The sequence below is a fragment of the Mya arenaria genome, chromosome 10 (assembly GCF_026914265.1).
Source record: "Mya arenaria isolate MELC-2E11 chromosome 10, ASM2691426v1".
Classification (NCBI taxonomy): domain Eukaryota; kingdom Metazoa; phylum Mollusca; class Bivalvia; order Myida; family Myidae; genus Mya; species Mya arenaria.
This window is the reverse complement of record NC_069131.1, coordinates 54,748,420-54,770,796: the sequence shown is the minus strand read 5'-3', so window position 1 is coordinate 54,770,796 and position 22,377 is coordinate 54,748,420. Positions and strand designations below refer to the sequence as shown.

At 31.9% G+C, this 22,377-nt stretch overlaps 1 long non-coding RNA gene across 1 annotated transcript; it reads right to left on the bottom strand.

Annotated features, from left to right (window-relative positions):
• Positions 1–740: 740 nt before the first annotated feature.
• Positions 741–13,035, bottom strand: LOC128204245 (uncharacterized). Its single transcript, XR_008256138.1, has 4 exons — positions 12,523–13,035; positions 8,069–8,142; positions 2,356–2,478; positions 741–1,949 (listed from the first exon to the last, which is right to left on the bottom strand). It is a non-coding gene; the product is annotated as an uncharacterized LOC128204245 (long non-coding RNA).
• Positions 13,036–22,377: the final 9,342 nt, after the last annotated feature.

The window sequence follows — 22,377 nt, the reverse complement described above, 5'->3', positions numbered from 1 at the left end:
GGAACATTCCTGTAAAGTTTGGAAGAAATTGGCTAAGCGGTTTATGAGGAGATGTCGTTTAAAGTAAAAGTTTACGGACGGACGGACGACAGACGGACGCCGGACAAATTGTGATCACAAAAGCTCACCTTGTCACTATGTGACAGGTGAGCTAAAAACATTTACTTATTAATTATTATAGCACTGCGCATAGTAATATACTTTTCATTTTTTCATTCCCCCCCCCTCCCCCCCCCCCCCGGGAATATATGGCATACACAAACCAAACTTATACTCTCAATTGTTTCAAATGAACATTATTATTTATTAACTATTTTGATTCAATTAGCATTCACATTTAGTCAAGTCACCATGATTTGCATTTGAATTTTTGCTATTTGTAACATTAGACATACCTTATATACTTCATTTGTACCAAAATTAAACAAATAACGATCTGTATTATAAGATAGCATAATTTGAAAAAAAGAAAAAAAAAACTTTTATTACTTAATTAATTGCTTAAACAATAAACATACATTTTTCCATCCTTTTTTATGAAATTCAAAAGCCATTGCATTACTCTTCATATTGACAAACAAGAAATAAAAATAGTTCATGTATGTAATCATCTATTTTATTTAATTTAAACAATCATTTGATATCATTATAATTTAGTTCTTACAAATCATGTAAGTAATTTCACTTTCAATAAATTGAGAGTTAATAAAAAGTCACATGACAAATTTTTTTTTATTGGATCTTCAATGTCAGATGGAAAGCTATTATTAAGGACCCAAGTGATGTTTGTTCCTGCATCTGAACTGCCTAAATGCAGCCAATTAGAAATTTTGCATTGAATGTTACATATTTGGGTTAATTAAGGGCTATAATCCCTGTCCCGACAATTTTGAAGATAGAACTTAAGAAAAGTTATTGACTGGCTAAAAGAAAAATATAAATTGAGGAATATAGGCAATGTAATCTTTACAGATATACAAAAATGATTCGCAGATACATATTTAGACTTATCGACATTTTACTTAATATCAGGTTCTTACAAATTATTTATAATATTATTCTTCATATACATACACATTATTTAGTAAACAGTACTGTTTCAACAATTCAAACAAATACATAGTTACAAATCAAATGTTGCTGTATTATGGCAAACACTTGGTGTTCTATCAGTACTTTAACTGAACTGGAACCTCAGATCAACCCATAAAGAAATGGAGTCTAGTAACTTCCCACTCGCCTGCCTCTTGGAACAACTGGGCCATGATTTTACCAGTTACCAGTAAGTGTTCTTTTAGACCATCATGTTGGTCAAAAATGTAATCAGACAAATCAAGACTGTCCGTAACTGGAAATCGGACCTGTTTCAATACATAGGCCACACTTTTTTTATCCAACTCCTTCCAAATGATGGGTAGTGACATGGACATTCCTCAATCTAACTTCTGCAGTGACTTCATTCATTCCTTTAGTCAAATACGGACAGTGTGAGCTGTTGAGATAGACAGCTCCTGTGACATCACATTTTATTGTGAAGAATGTCCAGCATAGATGGCTTGTCATCTAATGTAGCTAATATGTCCGCCCGGTCAGCTCAATCGGTAGAGCGTTGGACTCTGAATTGGACATCCCGGGTTCGATTCCCGGGCGGACCAGGTCACCTCTGTTGTGATTGGTTATGAAATCCTTTCTACGACCATTCGCACTGTACCACTGCACCTGGCATGTACAGAAGCTGTCAGTTCCTTGCAGAGGTGAAGGCACCTAGTACTGGTTCTGCCCAGGATAGGTGTGCGGTGGTTGAACTGTCACTCTGGGACCCTTCAATGTGCTCACGCCGGGACCCGGAGTATAAACTACTAACACCACCACCTGGCAGCCTGCTCTGAAGCTTGTCCATAGCCCCATATGTGTGGCCAGTCATCCATTATCCCCATTTTAATGATAATCTGAAAATAATCCCAAGCACATTTATATGCATATTTATTATATCATATCCACTTCTATACACTTATCTTCTCTAGGATGTTCAAACAGGCTTGATGTGACAATACAAAATGTGAAGACAAATAAACAGTGAGATACAACAAGTATATTGAATTTTCTGTCTGATTTAAAATGATTTGTAATATAAACAGGACAGGTGAAACTTCCTATTCGACAAATATCTTTTTTTTATTGTCATTTCCAAGCATTTTTTATGATTAGATTATTTAATATTTCACAACTTAAATACTATCAGGAAGTCATAAGATTAACCATCTATATATATATAATAAATCATATATATATATTTAATATATAAAAACAAGTCATTATACAAATGATATACACAAATTAAAAAGGTATTTATACTTCTGAAACACTGTTGCACAAGCCACTGGGCACAAAGAGGTTGATGAAGGTTTTCCTGATGCCCTTTGAGGTTTCCCCACAATAATGAGAAAGATGACCTCTGAGAGAGATGGTGGTTATTTCCTGAAACATTAAATTTATACATGTTGTATATAATTTAAAAAAAGGACACTTGACAATATACAGAATGCTGTACATAAAATTCATAAGTCCTATAAATAAATGCTTTTGAAAAATTCCAGAACATATAAACAGCAAAACCCAAAACCTCTTGATTTTGTTCTCAATTGGCCAACAGGGAAGTATTTTTTTTTTCAAGAATCCATGAAAACCAGTGATATAAAACTGCTGACAAAAAATTAGATCATGCATTTTTCTTTAACTGTTAGTAATAGTTTAACCCACAAAACATTGGCTTTCAAACGAAAATATGCAAATCTGCGATATGATCTATGTTAGCAGTCTTTTATCATTGGTTTGCAGATACTATTAAACCCAAAAATTTGCTCTTTCCAAGACAAAAAAAATAAAAAAGTTGTAAAAACGGTAAATTTGTGAGAGTGCATGCAGCTTTAATAATAATTAATATATTCTTGTAATGAAGCTGTTATGTGCTAAAAATAGAACCCAATGAAAAATAAGCATATCCTAATAAGCCTAGCTTTAATATTATGAAGTATTTACTGAATCAAATAGACATATATAGGCAAATGACTGAAAAGCTACCATAATTAAAGCTGCACTATCACAGATTAAACATTTCGACAACTTTTTAATTTTTGTCTTGGAACAAGCCAATTTTTGCTACAATCCATGGAAACCAGTTAATAAGACTGCTGACAAAAAATTAGATCGCGGATTTTTATATTTAAGTTCATAAATTGATGTTTTATGCATTTTTCTTAAACCGTTAGTAAGGTTTTAAGCTCTAACATTTTCGAAAATATGAAAATCTAAGATCTGTTTTTTTATCAACAATCTTACATCAATGGGTTGCAGATATTTACGCAAAAATTTGCTCTTTCCAAGACAAAAATAAAAAAGTTGTAAAAATGGTAAATCTGTGAGAATGCAGCGTTAAGAGTATTTTTTAAACTTATAATGAAAGTCATTTGCATTTATTTTACATAAGCACGAAAACTAATGTGTTATTTATTCTGAACTCCTTTATAAAAATGTAGGACAAAACATCCCATGTCATTTTTGACTAAGGGGACAAAACACGTCCAACCCATTTAGACAGGGTTGACAAAACAACCCAGATCATTTTGACATGGTGGACAAAATAACCAGGAAAATATTGGCAGTTCAAAAAGTTAAGACCCCCCTCCCATCCTACCAACACTTGAAAGATTAAAACTAATTGGCCATTATCAAGATGTGTTTTATTACCCCCAATAAACACCCTTTTTCACTTAATTTATTAGGTTTAGAAATGTTACTATGGAGATCTTTATCACAGCATAAGGAAGACACAGTGACTTTAATCATAAGGATTTGCTACAAAGCTACAGTACAATATTAAGTTCAGCATTATGATAATCCTTACTTCAAAACACTCTTCTTAAAAAGGTGTTCAAGGCCAAAATCTAATATTCATATTCATTACAGGCTGCTTTGCATGACAATTATTAATTTCAGATATTTGCTTTAAGCAATTTATTTTTAATTATAAAAACACTTTCTCATAGTTTTCATCTTCTTTTTGATATTGACATGTTAATATTAAAGGGGCCTCATTTGTTTTTAATATTTACGTTAGTCTTATATTAAAGCTGCAACCTCACAGATTGAACGTTTTGACAACTTTTTTAAAAATTTTTGTCTTCGAACAAGCGAATTTTTGCGTAAATATCTGCAAACCAGCGATAAAAGACTGCTGACAAAATATCAGATTGCAGCTTTTCATACTTCCATCCAAAATTGATGTTTTATGCATTTTTCTTAAACTGTTAGTAGCAGTTTAAGCTGTAAAACATTAAATTTGGAATGGAAATATCAAAATCTGAAATCTAATCTTTAGTCAGCAGTCTTTTATCACATAAGCAGGTATTTACACAAAGAAATTCTAATACATAAAGTTTAAACAAAAAATAAAAAAGTTGGAAATCAATACATACACAAGTTGACTAACATATATTTTGAATAATAAACCTTAAATTACTTTCCAAAGAATGCATTTAAGGAAAAGTTACTTACTGAAAACAAGACTGTAACAATGCATGTATTTTAAAGTGAAAACGCATATATATTATGTATTTTAAAAATGTAATCCTTTATACTTTTTACTCTTTCTGTTTTTAAAAAGGATGTAACCCTAACCAAATCATTTTATTTTTGGCCCTACTATAACACAATCAAGAATTTAGCCCCACATTCCAGAATGCAGGGCTTAAATTGTGTTATCATTTTGATCACTGACATGACATCATTGACAAAATAAGGATTCAAAAATCTTCGTTTCCGCCCAACTGACCCTATTTTTATCCTTCTGATCCTTTTTTGTTTTTGGTGTTTTGATCAATATGTGCTTTTTTAGTAAAGACCTTAATAATTCCCTGATATAGGTCAGTTTGCCAAAGAAACATGGTCCTAAAAAAAAAAACAGTTACCTTATGCCTACCTTTTTTGATATTTAACTGGAAACTATGAATACTTTTTTTTGGCCTAAGCAACAATTTTTGTTTGAAGCCAGTGTGCATGTGCATACTGTGTATTTTTTTTACTTAATTACATTGTATTTTCTGCGAATTACCAATATCAAATCCATTGTCCTATTTAACAGGATAATGGTTTTGATATTGGTCCCATGTATTATCATTATAAAAAGTGTAGGAATTTTATTCAAGACCATTTGCAAGATGTGTCATGTTTGGTGTCAATATTATGCTTGAATGATCATATTTTATATTTGTCATTGTTAGATATTTAATTTGTATAAAAAAATGAGCAATAATAAAACCTCTAAAGTTTTTTCCTCAGTTGGTAAGAATTACACCTGTTGTTGTTGTTGGGTTAATAAAAGTCTGCTTGCCTATGGCTCCATTATGGCTTGACCCGTGTCACACCCCCTAGTGTGACTGAAACATATTTGTGAGGACAAAGGGGGATCTATCTTCATTGAATGTCAGTATTTATTTTAGCTCCACCCCTTTTACTTTACCTGGCATCGCCCCTTTCACTGAACCTGACATCTGATTGGCTGAATGAATATGCCTTTTAAAGGTTTCCTTATGACTGACAGCCCCCACCCCCCACAGAGAAAGACTGGTCATTTGAGACAATCACTATCATATTTTGAAAAGGCGGCTATATGCATGACTATGAATTGGCTTGTAATTGATTTAAGATAATGATCATTATCTGCAGTTATGCACTTAAATTCATAAAAAATTCATGTTCCTTATACTATGAAAATTTTGGAAGAAATACATGACTGTCAATTTAGAATTGAACTTAATTTCCATGTAAATATCTTTAAATTGTATAACATGTCGAAGGCAAAATGTAGATTTTCACAGATTGATACAATTGCTAAAAGGCATGTTCATTTTTTCAAGATAATGACATTAATAGAAGGTTTCTACTTTGTGTAAGGTTTTCTGAATTTAAACATTTTTTTTTGTCTTCAAGTCTCTTAACATTACCAAATAAAAAGAACTGTCCTCCAGTTTGTATTATGTAGAATAAGATGTAATTTGGAAGTAACTGTAATTTGTTACAAAGATGGTTTAACCAAAACTTAATGAAAATCCCACATTGATTTCGTGCATTTATATATATATATATATATATATATATATATATATTAATACATGCATATAGCCCGGAATAGTTGTAGCCCGGAATTATAGCTATTCTAGTTTTTCCGACCTAATCCTCCGGTACAAACAAAATTAAACCGTTGTAATATACACACATTACTTCGGAAACAATAGAGTCATTGGACTGTTACATGAATTTCAATAGCTCGAAATTCACCTTTTATTTGTTACTTCCGGGCTATATGTATTAACATAACAGGGTTTTCCCATGCTGGTACAAATAAAAGGCGAATTTCGAGCTATTGAAATTCGTGTAACAGTCCAATGACTCTATTGTTTCCTACGTATAATTCCGGGCTACAACTATTAAGAGCATATACTATCACACTCATCTGATATATTGGGGATTAAATTTATGTACCAGTACATTATCTTACAGAATGATAGTGATAGTCATTATCAAATTATTATCCTGATTAATAAGTAAGTTGTTGAGTGAAAACTATTTTTAAATTGAGACAATAAGGTGGATGACATGTTAAGTTATTGAAAGCTTTAAAGATTTTATACAAAAGTTATAAGTTGTCTCAATTTATGATTTCGAAAACCATTAAATTGGCAGGCCTAAGCATCATGAGCCACTCACAGACTTTGATGGAATTGGTAAAAGACAAAAAATAAATATTTACTTTCTTAGTGTTGCAATGCAAAAGATACTGGGCCTACTTTCTATCGAGTAAAACATTCTTAATATATATTTAGCTTTTTTCCATTTGCCAAATAATGGAAAATTATTTGAACTTGATTTTGAAAAATAATTATTTTTTATCCTGACTATATAATTATTTAGTCTTTAAAACAGACTCTCTTCCTTTTAAACTCTAAAATATCTTTAAAAATAAAATAAAATACATTTAAACCCATTAAGATTTAATTAATTATTTAAACAGGCCAGTCTGCACTGCCTTTTCAGTAAGGATTTTAGTCAAAATCATATCTTCGTAAGAACAAGACAGTACACCATAGGTAATTATGACCCCCCCCCCCATAATTATGCATATTATGCATATTTGTATACATGTATTAGCTAGGGCCTAAAAAAAAAAATTGTTTGGTTAGGGTTACATCCTTAAAAAAAATAGGTAGGGTAGGTAGGCTTTTTATTTTTTTTTTATTTTTTTTTTTTTATTAGGTTTTATATAAGAAAATAATTTTCATCATTGGAGAATGGTGTTAAAGCTATCTTCTGTATAAGCATTTAAGGTTTAAACTTAATATTAAAATAAAAAGCAATTTAAAAAAAAAAACGAGATTTTTTTTTTTTTTTTTTTTTTTTTTTTTTTTAATTTTTCCTTTTTTTTTTCAAATTGACTATAAAAACAGTAGGGTCGGCGCCTATTCCGTAGGTAGGGTCGGGTAACCCGAACCAAATGTATTTTTTTTTTAGGCCTAGACAATATACAACGATAAGTGTATTGTATATATTAGTGAGCAAATAAATGCATTAATAAATAAATAAATACAGATTTATACTGGTAAATAGATTTATAAATATAAATATTTAGGAAAGATAAACATTAGATAAAAAATATTATCAAAGCCTTTTTAGCCATATTGTATTGGCTGGTGGGGTTACTCAAAATTACCGTGCATGGTCCGCTTACAACCAATTAAATATTTTCAATAGCTCTGAGAATGATTCATACAGTCTTTGATATGATGTCAGTTTTTTTTACATGGCATGGCTTGACTTGATCAATATAAATTTTATATTATATGACTTGCACAATTCACATGACTTTTCATATATATCCTTTAAGTTTTGTGTGATAATAGATCTTTGATCTAAATTTGTGATTCAAAACTTAAAGATACATATATATATATATTTACTGCTTCGGAATCACACTTTACACACAAGACATGTTAAAATAGATTATTGTACTCACTGTTTTTTAATTTAAGTTTATTCATCAAACTCTGTCACTCTAGCTGTCTCTGTATTATCAGCATCACACATCAACTAAAACAAAAAATAATAAGAATTATAACAAGAAAGGTTCAAGTAGTTAGAAAATATATGGGCTGTCATTGGACATATAATATAACAATTTACCATGATTCCATGAAATATTTTTACAAACTAGCAAACCTGAACTCCTTTGTATTTTTTTACATCTTTGTGAGATTTTGCATAAAGCATCTATCTAATTCTTTGTTAATTTACCACATTAAAATTTATTGATTAACTGTACTTTTATTTATTTTATAAATATCTTATATGTTGTGCACCAGTCAATTGTAACCCTGGCGCCCCCAGGTCCAGGGAATAGCGGGGACTTTGACTTTCGGTCCAGCCAACCCTGGGTCTAATCCCCTCCCCTGCGGGAACGAACTGATGGTAAAACCCCGGCCAAATGCCCCTGCACACCAGAGACTCTATATAAGGCCCAATCTCAGCTAAATTTGGCTCAAAGACAAAACCACTGCGGTCACCCGGCCCTGCGTGGCCACATAGAAAGTAAAAACACGGCCCATTTCCCGACTATTCCCAGTATACCCCCAGACCGGGGGGTGTGCGTGGTTAGTAACCGTTACAATTGACTGGTGCATTGGTTATAATAACTGAGAGGCCTCAAAGATGCTCACATGACTGTGACCTTTTTGACCTTTTAGCAGATTAGAACAAAGAAAGGATTTTTAAGAAATATACTCAATGAAACAGAGTGAAACTTTATTCAGGGGCTATACACCGTATGATGAAATAGCGAAAGAAGAGAAAATTGTCGAAAACTGACATGAATTTGGTATCAATGTGTACAATGCATTGAAACTAACTAACTGAAGTACCACATAGTTTACAATTAATTGATTTTTCACATTTTTTTTCCATTAAAAAAGATTACTAGGTGGGTATACCTAGTATAATTAATTTTTATGTGTGATTGGCTAGTCGATGTTATCACTTAATGTTACCAAGCTAGGTATATATTAAATCAAATAAACAAATGTAAACTTTCATAGCAGTGGATACAACACTGGACTGCAATTTTGGCGACCACAGTTTGAACCCGGTCTCTGTTATTTTTTCTTTACATTTTGATATTTTTTTACCAATTATGATATCAAAAGGATAAACATTTTATTGAATAATTGTCCTGTATACTGGGACTGACCCTACTGTTTGTATAGTCCATTGGTTAAAGAAAATAGATTAAAAAAGAGAAAAAAATAATTGTAAAGTGTGTGTTTAAGGTAGCACTACCCTAATGAAAACCTCCACTTGAAATGCTTCATTTTAATGTTTTATCCTTTATTGTTAAGCACATACCTACACATCTTTTGTGGGTTCATGTGAGCAGTTCAACTTCAAAGCATCCCAGAAGCTGACATACATGCCATATCCCCCGGAGGGGGAAAAATCCCCCGGAATTTCGACCCATCCCCCGGTCTCCCGGAGGGGGATGAAAATCCCCCGAAATTAAAAAAAGTGTGTTTAAAATTACGCAAAATTATCACAGGGTTTAATTATATATGCCTGTTTGCAGTTATAATGCCCTTCTTGTCTTAATTGGATTATCAACTGATGGTGTGTTTTAACAACACCAATTGGGTGACACTTAATAAGTCAGCAGGGCACATTTCATGCATTGTTTTGATTGAAACTGTCAGAATTTGCATAAGAAATGTCAATTAGACTGGTCAGATAAAAGGAAGATTTTCATTGGTTAAAACTATAGGTTTTATCCAATCAGAGAGGATGTAACAAATTAAAGTGTTTAAACATGTGTCATTGTCATCAAAATGATTTATGATTTAAAGGTGACAGTACATTATTTGGTAAAGAAAAGGATTAAAATAACTAATAGACAATGCTGTTCTTTGTTATGACCCACTAATATGTTTACATACATGACATGACCTTCATCTCAAATATCGGAAAATAACAGAACTTCCAGAAGAGAAACTGAAAGTAGACAATTAGGATGAAATGACTTTTATTTATTTTAATATTATGGTGGTGATGTTTTTTATTTTTTGATGAATGCCAAAAGATGATATGTTTATGAACTTAAACAATAAATTATGCATTTGCTTTTTATCAGAAGCAAACAAATCTGACTATTTGGGAATTGAAATGAAAAATATTGATAAATCATTCCATTCTCTCTATTAGTCTGAAAGTCATCATTTATGATCATAATGAGCAGATTTTGTATCCAATTTTAGAGGAAGGTAAGCCCATTAAATTGTCTCTGAAACATATTTTTCTGTGAAGTATTCTATTTTGCAAGTGAGTGCTTTTATTATGCAATATGGCTGTGTCTCATTAAAATATAGATGAAGTGCTGGAAAAAGGGGTAGACAAGGTAAATTGGCACGTGTGTCATGCCCGTAATGCTACATGGCGATGATGAAAATTCTCTGGTATGTGACCCAAATCCCCTTAAATTCTGGACATAATCCCCTCGGGAGTCTTTCAAAATTATGGCAATTTGTTTTTTTGTACTTGCGTCTTAAAATACTCTGAAATTTTGTCAAATTAGACCTGCTAAAAAAAACCCCTGAATACTACCAAAATCCCCCTGAATTTTCAGACTTTTGAACATTAATCCCCCTGAATGGTCTCAAGAAAATATGGCATGTTTGGAAGCATCTTTTTATTTTCCATTTCATTAGCTTACATTTTTCAACAGTAGTTTTATTAGAAAATAGTTATTTTCTTATACCGAAGGTAAAACATACTGTTGTTTTTTTTTGCATAATGTTCCTAAAAGTTTAAAGATATTTCATATTGATAAGGAACAGGTCATGAGTATTTTTTTAACTTGTTGATTTCGCTGTAAAATGACATTCACAAGCTAAATCTTAGTAGACCAAAGAATTGTACGTTTACGGATTTTTGTATCTTTTTTGATATGGCAAATCCTTCACATACAAATTGTTTAGTATCAAAAGTGGGTAGTTATTCCGATCGGGATTCTGGGTTAAAGCATTTAACATCTCAAAAATATCATAAAACAAGAAATATTACCAGATTATGTAATTTTATATCAGTTCCATACATAAAAATGTCATATCCTATGAATAATTATGAGTTTGACGTTTATTTTTCATTTCTTGCTGTCAAAACATAGCGATATATACATGAAGGGCACCTGCAAGGCTTCAGGGCACAATTTTTAAACAATTGGAACATTTCGGCCATGGCTGAGTTGTTACAATTGTATTTACAAGGTCTATCTAGAAGCTTGTCAGTGGTGGCCGAGTTATTACGATTGGGTCGAGTTGTTCCGCTTGGCATAATTGTTGTCTGTGTCAGTCAACTTTTGTTTTATTGGAAAGGTAAATAATGTGTTTTAATGCAAAATAACTTTTCACTTACATGGTAAAGTATGAATATAAACCTTTATGATCAATTTAAACCATAAAATACTTCACTTAATACAATTTCAATATTTTTCAAAACACCCCCGGTTTTTGCACAAGCCCGTTTAGACGTTACTGGCTAAGGTCACAAATCCGAACACTTTCTGATGTTTTTTACAATTATCTTGGAGAGTTTATGTTGTAGTAAGTTAAACTTTCGTATGAAACATCTTTGGTTCATGTGAAAACAGCTGTCAAAGTACAGATTCACGATCTCGTCAATATTATGTCGAAAATCGTTCAATTTTATGGATAGTAAATCACCCTTCAAAATACGCTATGGAGGGCACAAATACCGAACACTTGAAAAGCGAAAATACATGGTCATACAATTATAATTAAAAAGTATGCTATAATAAATAAATGGCATTTTTTAGAAAAATGCTTAACAAAACAGGATGAAACTTTGCAAGTGTGACCAAGGCAAGCCTCTGTATTGATCTAGATCATCGAATAATCGATCACGGTAAACAAACGCGTGTTTTAGCCGGTGTTCAGGATTTGTGCCCTGTTAGGAAATGTACCGTCAACCAGTAAGGATTGGAAGAATGTATTACACGTCTATAATTTTAGACTGGGGGGCGGGGGGGGGGGGGGAGATACAATAATAAGCGATTAGGGATACTTTTTTTATTATTTTGACATTTCATGTGTATCCCTGTAACTGCCATAGTCTTAAAATCGTCAAAAGACCCATTGACGGTCATTTAGGTGGACTATGGGGGGGGGGGGGGGGTGGGCATGGTTACAATTGACTGGTGCAACCACTGGGACACCATTTTTTATTATTTTGATATTTCTTAAAATACTCGTTGACGGCTATTTAGGCAGAGTAGCCCCACTCCCTGTCGAAGTGTGGATAAGAAGAGGACTGTTTCAAGTGAACGTTCTTTACGAGATGTCCTACTTATTGACTGTTTATATATTCAAAAATCAAGACAAAAAATTAAATGGAAAAAAATAAATGACTTACCAATGGGTGTTTGAGATATCCATTTGGCACCACTTTAGTGCCATTCATCGCTCTTCAAAGCTCCATAAAACAAAATCATTCGTCTAACACATTCCCGACATCTTAACACAGATGGTATTGATTACTGTGACATGTTGGTGTTAAACCGGTTTGAAGGTGCATTCACTCGAGTAATAAAGTCAAAGATGCACTCTTAAGTACTGCCAGATAAGGTTTACCACAATTAATAATGTTGTTTCAATATTCCTAAAAGAATGAATAAATGTCGAAAACAATGGTTCTTATGAAGGATATCGAGTTAAATTTGAAAGAAATGAGCATTACACACGGTATTTCTACCTTATGAGACTATAGTAGACCACAATAAATCTTTTAGCATTTACCAATCATTTAATATTTTTTGCGCTTTCTGCTATTAAAAACACGGTTACAATCTTGTTATCAGTAATAAATATTTTCAATAAATGCATTATTTAGTATGTAGTTAAAGGTTTATCAGTCACAATTGATGTTTGTTATATATGTGTATGTATTGATTTTGAATAACAGTGTCACTAAACAAAAAATAAACAAATTTACGCAATTTCACAACCTTTTTTCCAGTTCTTCTGGATTACCCTGTATCCCCTGCCTCGAAACGAAAAGTTAACTTGGACGACATCGGTACGTTGTGGTTGGGGGGGGGGGGTCACCCCCCCCCCTCCTTCTGGCCACTAGTGCAATTGCAAAATTAATTTTGATGCGTGAGGGATATACTTAAGCGACGATGTTAACCATTGCTTCAATATTTATGCATGCATATATGTACTTGTTGGCATTTTGGGTGCCTCATTTCTACATCAAAAATGCTCAACCAGGTATGAGTTTATTGTATAAGTTATAGCTCGTAGTTTGTAAAATGTGGTTCTTAAGCAAATTTGTTTTAAATACGAAATAAAAGGTGTTGCTTCCAAGGTATGCATGATCAAAATATCCATAAATTATGTATGAGTCCCTTTTGCTGAGTGGTTATGCTATTTATTTGTCCATGACGTAAAAAGCGTAGGTTCACCCCTGATTAAAACAAGACTTTATTTTCATACTTTCATTGTATTTTGTTCTGCAATTTCAGTATCAAAGAGTTAACTAATTATTTCAGACACATTACCTGGAAAATGATTATTTGGTGCCAATGAGGTACGAGTCCCTTTAAGAATGACAAAGTGTTTTTACAATCAGCTAGATAACAAGTTCATTTTTTCCACATATACAAGATGATTTACAAGTAATCATCATATGTGTATTTTTGCTTCACTGCTATCTTGTAGGATGACTGGCTTATATACTACTACCGGGTATGTAGTAAAGTGACAACATGGCATTAATTACCAATAGCGTTTATTTTGTAATGCAAAATTCACCAGCCTTACATGTTTGTACAGTTCGATATTTTTTTCTAAAACATATACTAGTATTACTGTTTGAGGAAGGCATTGGCACATGATGCATGTTAACATTCTAAAATGCCTTGCAGCATTTTTAATGGTGTTTAGCTTGGACCAGCTCAAAACCAAATAATAGGGGTTGGAAAGTCTTTGGTTTAGGAGTTAAAAAGTCTTTAATATGGTTATTAAAATAATTCAACTAGGGGTTGAAAAGTCTTTGTTATAGGAGTTAAAAAGTCCAAACAGGTAGGGGTTGAAAAGTCTTTGAAATAGGGGTTTAAAAGTCTAAGGGTTGAAAACTGAAAAGTGTTCTTTTTTAGAAGGGTTAAAAAGCCTCTTGGGGTTGAAAGGTCCTGCTCCCCTGCAGAACAGTGTGTATGAAATAAACTATTATCTTAGGTAAAACATTTCATATGGATTTCCATCAATTAATTACATCTTCATTAAAAATCAAGAAAATGGTACATTTTCTGTGTAAAGGTACTGACAACCGAAATAACATTTTCAAGCGTAAAAGTGAGTATAGCTTTGAAAAAATGAATAAGTTCTTAGTCGTTTGTAACCACAACTTAATCGATTAAAAATGGCGTCTGAGGAGATGAAACTAGTGTAAAGATATTTAAAAAATGGAATTTGTGTCACTGGTTGAGTAAGAATACTTCAGGTAATTTTTGATATGATTTATTGCATTCAAATTCATTAAAAGATGCTTAAATCTTATCGCTAAGATATCAGCACAGAAGTATTAGCTTGGAATTGGATGGATACAATGTCAGGACACAGGTAAACAATAAAACAAAACTTCAAATATATTCCTAAATAAATAAATAGGTGTTCTTTTAAGAGATTTAGGAAAGTTGAAATATTTTCCCATTAAAATTTATTGCCAGAACCTCCAATTGGATTAAGCCCATTGCCAATGTTACCAATTGGAAGATTCCAATGGGACAATGTTCCAATTGGAGTTTTCCAATTTCCTGACTTTTCCCATATTGAATTGTGGGAAATATCCAATTGGAAAAAATGGTCGACGGGATTTTTTTTTACAAAAAATGATAAAAAGTACTATAAACGCACTTTTTCTAGATAACATTATAACCATTAATGATAATGATTGTTATTAATCACTAATTCCTTTTTTGAAAATGTGGGAGAATTTTCCAACAAAAAATGTTGGGCTGATTTTCCAATTGGAAAAACCATTTTTCCAATGGGAAGGCCATTTTCCAATGGGACTCCCATTGGAAAAGTTGACTTTAAATGCCAAAAAAACATATTTCTAAATTAAATATCAGGAAACAAGAAATATCTCTTATTAGTATTACCTAACACATTTTAAAAATACAAAAATAAAAAACATTGGGTGAAAAATAAAAAAAATAAGTTTGCAAAAATTCCGGATTTGCAAACTTAATCCGGATGCTGTTTTCAGATATTTGTTTTGAAACCAATCTTCAAATATCTGTTTTTTGGTATTGATTTTAAAACAAATCTTCAGATAACTGCATTGAAATGTGTCTTTAGGTGCCAATTTTGAGACATTTGTTCAGATATCTGTTTTTAAATAATTGTTGTGTTCTTGAATTTACTTTATACAAGTCTCAAAGCGAGCGAAGATATGGAGAGCCCTATTTCGGCTACACGTTTGTTTTAGAATATCACTACGTTTTTTTTCAAAATTGAGCCGAATAATTCAACGCTATTGTGATAAAACAACAATTTTATTTCACAAATCATATTGATAACCTGAATGCCGGACACCAATATTTCCTCAGAGCTTGACGAAAATGCGTCCAGTAGTTTTCGTCATCGCCAAATTTGCCATTGCAGCAAACTTTATCTTAACGAAATTTAAAGACACGACTGCTGAATTGCGCAGTTTATGTTAACGTTTGCAAAGTGTGTTACGTAGTTTAAAATTTCAAATCACTTTGCAACGAACAGAATAATCAAGAAGACTATTCCATATATTTATCTGGAGAAGGTCTAATTTGCGGTTACAGAATGTAAATTTAAAGATGCACTCTTACTCCCAGATAAGATTTACCACAATTATAAATATTGTTTACAAATTCAAAAAGGGGTGAATTAATGTCGAAAACAATGGTTCTTATGAAGGATACCGAGTTTAATTTGAAAGAAATAAGTATAAAACCAGTTATTTCTACCTGATGAGACGATAGCATATCACAGTAAATCTTTTAGCATTCACCAATCATTTAATATTGTTGCGCTTTCTGCTATTAAATACACAGCTCTAATCTTGTTATCAGAAATCAATATGTTCCATAAATGCATTATTTAGTACGTTTTTAAAGGTTTATCAGTCACATTTTATATTTGTTATACATTTGTAGGTATTGATTTTGAATAAGAGTGTCACTTTAAGTATTCAAACTACAAGGACGTATGAAGTATTTGGCGTAAGTGGCACAACCGTGCACTCTTCATCACACCCGAGATTTGTATACTCTGTTTTATAAAGATTTAAACATCGTTACTAATTGGAGATCGATCATTTTATTGATTAACATATTATAAAGTAGCCACGAAGGTAATTTCAAATATAATAAACAGAGTGTCACTAAAAATGATTGATGTCGAACAAACTATTTTTAGAAAAGGCAGGTACATCTTTTAAAGTGTTCGTCTTATAGTTGATGTCATGCAATATCTTGAAGAAAATAATATGCCCGGACTCCTATTTTTGCCAACTTTCAAAAAGTTTGACATCGTTGTCCACTCTCTTATGTTACACTGTCTGAAAACTTTTGGCTCGGATATAATAAAATGGACTGAACTCTTCTTTAAGAACACACAAAGTATAATTACAAACAATGTTAATTTGTCAGAATCATTCAAAATTTAAAGGTGAGTACGAAAAGGATGTCCACTCTCTTCGATTTTATTTATCTTTGTCTACAAATAGTGTAGAGCTATATAAAACACAGCCCTGATATACCTGAGTGAAAACTAGTAATACGAAAATCAAAATATCGCTCTTTGCAGATGATACAACTAACTTTACTGTTGGTTCTGAAAAATCTTTTAAATCTTTGATCAAGTCATTCGAGTCTTTTTTAAAATTTTCGGGCCTTAACCTTACTACTAATAAAGGCGAAATCCTAAGAGTGGGTATGATAAAGAATACTACAATAAAATTGTGTCAATCTAAATCTCTAATATGGACATCAGAATGTGCTGCAATATCAGGTATCGCCTTCTACATTAATAAACAACAAACAATCGACAACAATACAAACAAAAAGCTAAACGAATTACATAAGACATAAGACATTCAAACAATTGAAACATAGAACACTAACATTGATGGATGAGGTATCATTTGTAAAAACGCATTCGCTAACAATGATAATATTTCCATTTACTGGATTGGCAATCAAAGCAAAACCGTTATTGAAACTGTTAAAAAGTTTTGTTTTTTGTTGTTTGTTTTTTCAAATTTATTTTGGATGGAAAGCCAGATAAAATGAAAAAGACAAAAACTGTATCAAACTTACGAACTTGGATGGTTAAAACTAACAAACGTTGAATTTTTTTTTGACTCAATATAAGCTTTATGGGTTAAGAGTTACTTGGAGGACAACAATAATAGCCCATGAAAAATCTTCATTAAAAACAAACTGAAAACATATGGCAACCAACTAATTTTTGAATGTGAAATAAACAAAAATCTTTCATAAATAAAGTGCCAGGACATTGTACATGCCTGAACATTGTTCATGACGCAAGGAGCAAAAATAACAAGTTTATGAAATAAAATAGCCAAAACAGTTACATGGAATAACAAAAAAAGTTCATAGTTTAGGAAATACGCTATTCTACAAACATTGGTATGAAAAAGGCGTATAAGAATTTGGACACATGTTCGATTATAGAGCCAATACTTTTTACGCTTTTAATCAAATTGAATACAAAATATACGACCTGATTAGCACCGATTTCATAAGATAGCAGACTACATTACAGAGATTTACTTCAAATGTCTTAAGAATAATACCAATCATCAAACTTGACCATTGTAGCTTAATATGTACACTCTGTAATTTAGGTATTGAATCTATTGAACAATTAAACGGGGTTGTCATGAAACACAAAATCTATGCAATGAATTAAATATGTTTATGAATTAAATATGTTTATAGCTTCAACACGTTATAATGATACTACAGTAAAACTGTGGCCGCATGAGGACACCATGTCCCGAGCTCAAAGCTCGAGTAATCAGTGTTTCAGACGACCCATGTTTTCATTTTAGTCTGTTATGAAATGCCTTGCAATGTATTTTCAAAACCGTCATACTGCTTGTTTACTTCTGCACCAATTATGTATTACGTTGTTGAAATCGCTTATATGTTCAAATGGTGTCGTACACTTTTTGCGTAAATGGTGATAATTGGTTCTGCACACTTTTTCACACTTCCTTTAATCTGTCATTGCAATTCTTACAATTTATACCTGGCAACTGTTTGTTCATTTCGGAAAAGGTGTGAAATGATGACCTCAAATAATCATAGGTTTTGCGCATAATTTGTGTTCCGGCAGTGGTGCTCGAGTCCTCGACATATTAAGGTTTCTATCAATTGTCAGTATATTTTATATGAAAATAGATGAAACAATGGTCGGGACTAAGCTTCGACCTCGACAGATCGCCATCCGCAAATACAATAGCATTTGTAATTTTGAATGAAATAGATCATTCAAGCAACCAAGTAAATAATTTGAACACTATCCTTTGATGCATATTTGATGTATTTGAAATTAAAGATTAAAATAGAAGAACAAAAAGCGTCTAATAACAATAAATTTGAATACCACAAAAAAATGGGGAATACTTAAATTTATTACATACTTTAATGATATAAGACATAATTAGCCATAAAAAACAATGGAAGGAATTAAAAATACATATATGAATACATAACGATTCCTCTTTTTGAAAACATTAGCAATTATAGAGGACACCGATCGATTAAACATCATACGAATGTGTAAGTATGCATGTGTTTGAGTGCGTGTATGTATACATACGCGCTTTTTTCTGTGTATGTGCTTATGGGTGCACTTTGGTGTGCGAATGTATGAGTATGTGTGTGAGCATTATTGTTTTGTATACATTTTTACCGTAACATAATTCATCGAAAATTGTTGCGAATTTAAAAACTGTGTGCTGATACTGACTCTATGTGAAAAATGAACGACAGAAACAATAACATTGTATATTAGACAGTCATAAGATGGCACATATTATTGATTCAGCTACGGCGGGAAGCGCATACTTGAACAACAGGTATATGTATTGAATATTTCGGCCTTTTGTTAACCAGTCATATTGCCAAGGTCACTTTAAACTTATGGTCAAGCTTTTGTTCCATAATCACCAAAAAACAAATCACATTTTTGAATCGCGTATCTTGAGAGGATTAACCATTCTTTTAAAACTATTTTTATATTGTTTATGGTTAGAGAGATGAGGTCCATAGGTGCAGTAGTTAAGACGGACCAATTATGCGCATGTTAACAATATATCAATACTATTTAAACATTTACTGTAATTAATGTAACTTGGTTATTAGTTTGGGAAAATAGAATTTCGGAATGCATCTTAAGACAGTATAAAGTTCTTTGTCATCCCCTCAATATTGAATGAAACTATTGTGTTGACTATTTGAATTTCTAGTTGAAACTTTGTGTATTGCCATGTAGTAGTTAGGAAGTGAACTTCTCCTAACAATGGTTTATTAGTCAATGAGACCTTTTGATGATTGAGGTTTGGGTATGGAAATAATCTGTTAAAAATGATATTTTTTATTGCATTCGATTGGTTTTTGCAACTGTTTTGAAAGGTATCTCAGTTAAATCACTGTTGATATTTTGCTTAGATTTTATTCAACCTTGTTTTCACTTCGTACAGTATAGAAGCAGCTTGTTTTGATAAGACATTGCAGCAAAGCTTTGGCAATACTATATGGGACATAATCTGCATGTACACATATTCAAGCCAAAATTAATCACCATACAAACACAGACAGACAATACATAATGTTCTTTATACACTGACACCATGTCATTCGATATTATTTTCCGATACTGGGCATGTCGATAACGGGATATGTGGTACAGTGATATTATGTAAGGATGAAAGGCCGAAAACTGTCCATTATGTCAGAGAAAGAACAGTCCGAGGCCCTTTTTCCCTGACAAATTGACAGTTTTAGGCGTTTCACTTACTTAAAACATGTAAACAACGAGGTCAAAATCATGAATTCCATGGCGCTAATGTCAAAAATACTAATCATGCAAATCTCTTAGTCAAATAAAAAAATACACTTATATACAATCATGTTTATGTACATCAAATAGTAGATAATTATTTTGGCTATTAATTTAAATTAACATCTTAAAGAGTAAACCTTTACGGATGTATAACAAGTGTAAAATGTTTTTTTCATTGTGCATTATTCGCCTAATACGGAAAACTTTTTAAGATTTTATTTGTTTTCTTCTATTTAAGGGACATAAATACAATTAACATATTCCTTCTCGCTAACGACTACACAAACCTCAGTCATATCTTCATTGTGCACGGACTTGTTACAACCTAAAAATAGGAATTTTATGAACAAAAATAACATTATTAATTAACTAACAAAAAGGGGTTTTAAGTTATTTTTTCTTCACATACGTGCATAGTTTCACACAATACAAGAAATACAAGCTTGTCAATACACGTCTTGATTCTACAATATGTGTATCACACCACACTGCTTTTTCTACTGACTGTTTGTTATTAGATCATTGACTGTCCATTAATTGAACAATGAATGTCCATTATTAAAATATTAGACAGTCCATTCTTTAAATATTGCACAGTAAGTAGAAATAAAGTTCAGGACGTAGTCCAATAACCCATACAGTATACAAAAAGAACAGATGTTATAACTGATTAAAAATTACCGTGTTGCATGACCCTGTCTTTAATCGTTGATTTCGTAAGCATTTTTATAAGTTGCGTATCTGTTGTGGTAAAGAAATGAAATTGTAACCTCTTTTGCCTGCGAAGTGCAAAGTAAAAACAATGTGCTGAAAATAAAATTGCTAATATGAACTCTTAATAAGCCTGTATTTGCATTTGCACAATACCGCAGTTTAAATGGTATGATGACGGATTAGTGTAGAAAGAAGTTCTATATATTTGGAGAAGGTGTAATCTGAACTGAAGGAGATGGCGCATGCTGCACCATTGCGGTGGTACTAGAAGTATTTGTTTTGCTTCAAAAAAGGATAATTACATACCATTAACTTCATACAATCATCAATCTTTCAATAAAACGTTTTATATTATATTTTATGAATCAAAGGACATTAACATTTATTATCTGTGGTTTGTTTTCAAAAGCAATGCAAGTATAGTGTCAGAAAATTGACTCATATGAAAGTAATAAATAAAAAAAACAAACACCTATATAGCTTCTCTTTTCACTCCATGTTCTCTTTAAAGTTTGGCGTGAATATCACCACAAAAGGGAATAAAACAAAACTCAGCAAAAAATATTTAAATCACGTATTGGTATTTTAATCACAAAAACATAACTTCATTTAAATGAAGATATTGAGTGTAATTAATATAAATTCAAATTAAGAACTCGACGGTTTAATTATCACATTATATTATTAAATTTTATTTAAGAAAAAATACTTTATTCATGAATTGCATTTTGTAAAATGTGAGTATTTTCCCTTCTTAGAAGACAGTTAGTCTATTTCGACTACATAAAGATCAGCCTTTTATTTACCGAATTTTAGAATATAAAACTATTATTATTTTCTTTTGGAAATAAAATCAATATTCTCATTTTTTACTTATTTCGTGTCAACGTAGAATATTGTGGACTTAACTTACATTTAATAAGAGCATTCATAAAAAACCATTGGTACTAGGCCTATCGGAATTAATCAAGGCGTGCATAATCCTATACCGACAGTGACTAAAGTCCATGTATCGACAAAATACGATATCATAAACCCTGATACCGGCTTTTCCTAACATCGACACCTGTTAACATATGGCTTTCTGAAAACATTACTCTGAAAATGTGTGCACGTTGTTCCCTTTCCGCCGTTAAAAGGTTCCAAATAAAATGTCCGGCCTCACTTCCTAAATATGCCAACAATAAAACAGAAATAAAATATCCGACATACGAAATGTTTGTCTACAAAAAGGTTATACAAAATAAAGAATAATAAAAAAGATGTGCACTGTAAGAAAGTCGTCCGGTAGAATGAACAATAGCCAAAATCATACATGCACAATATCCACCTGCATAAAATAATCGTTATAAAGCTGTCCTGCAAAAAAAAAACACAATATTTTTCTAGCTATTCTACGAAACGCTTTAAAATTCATGTC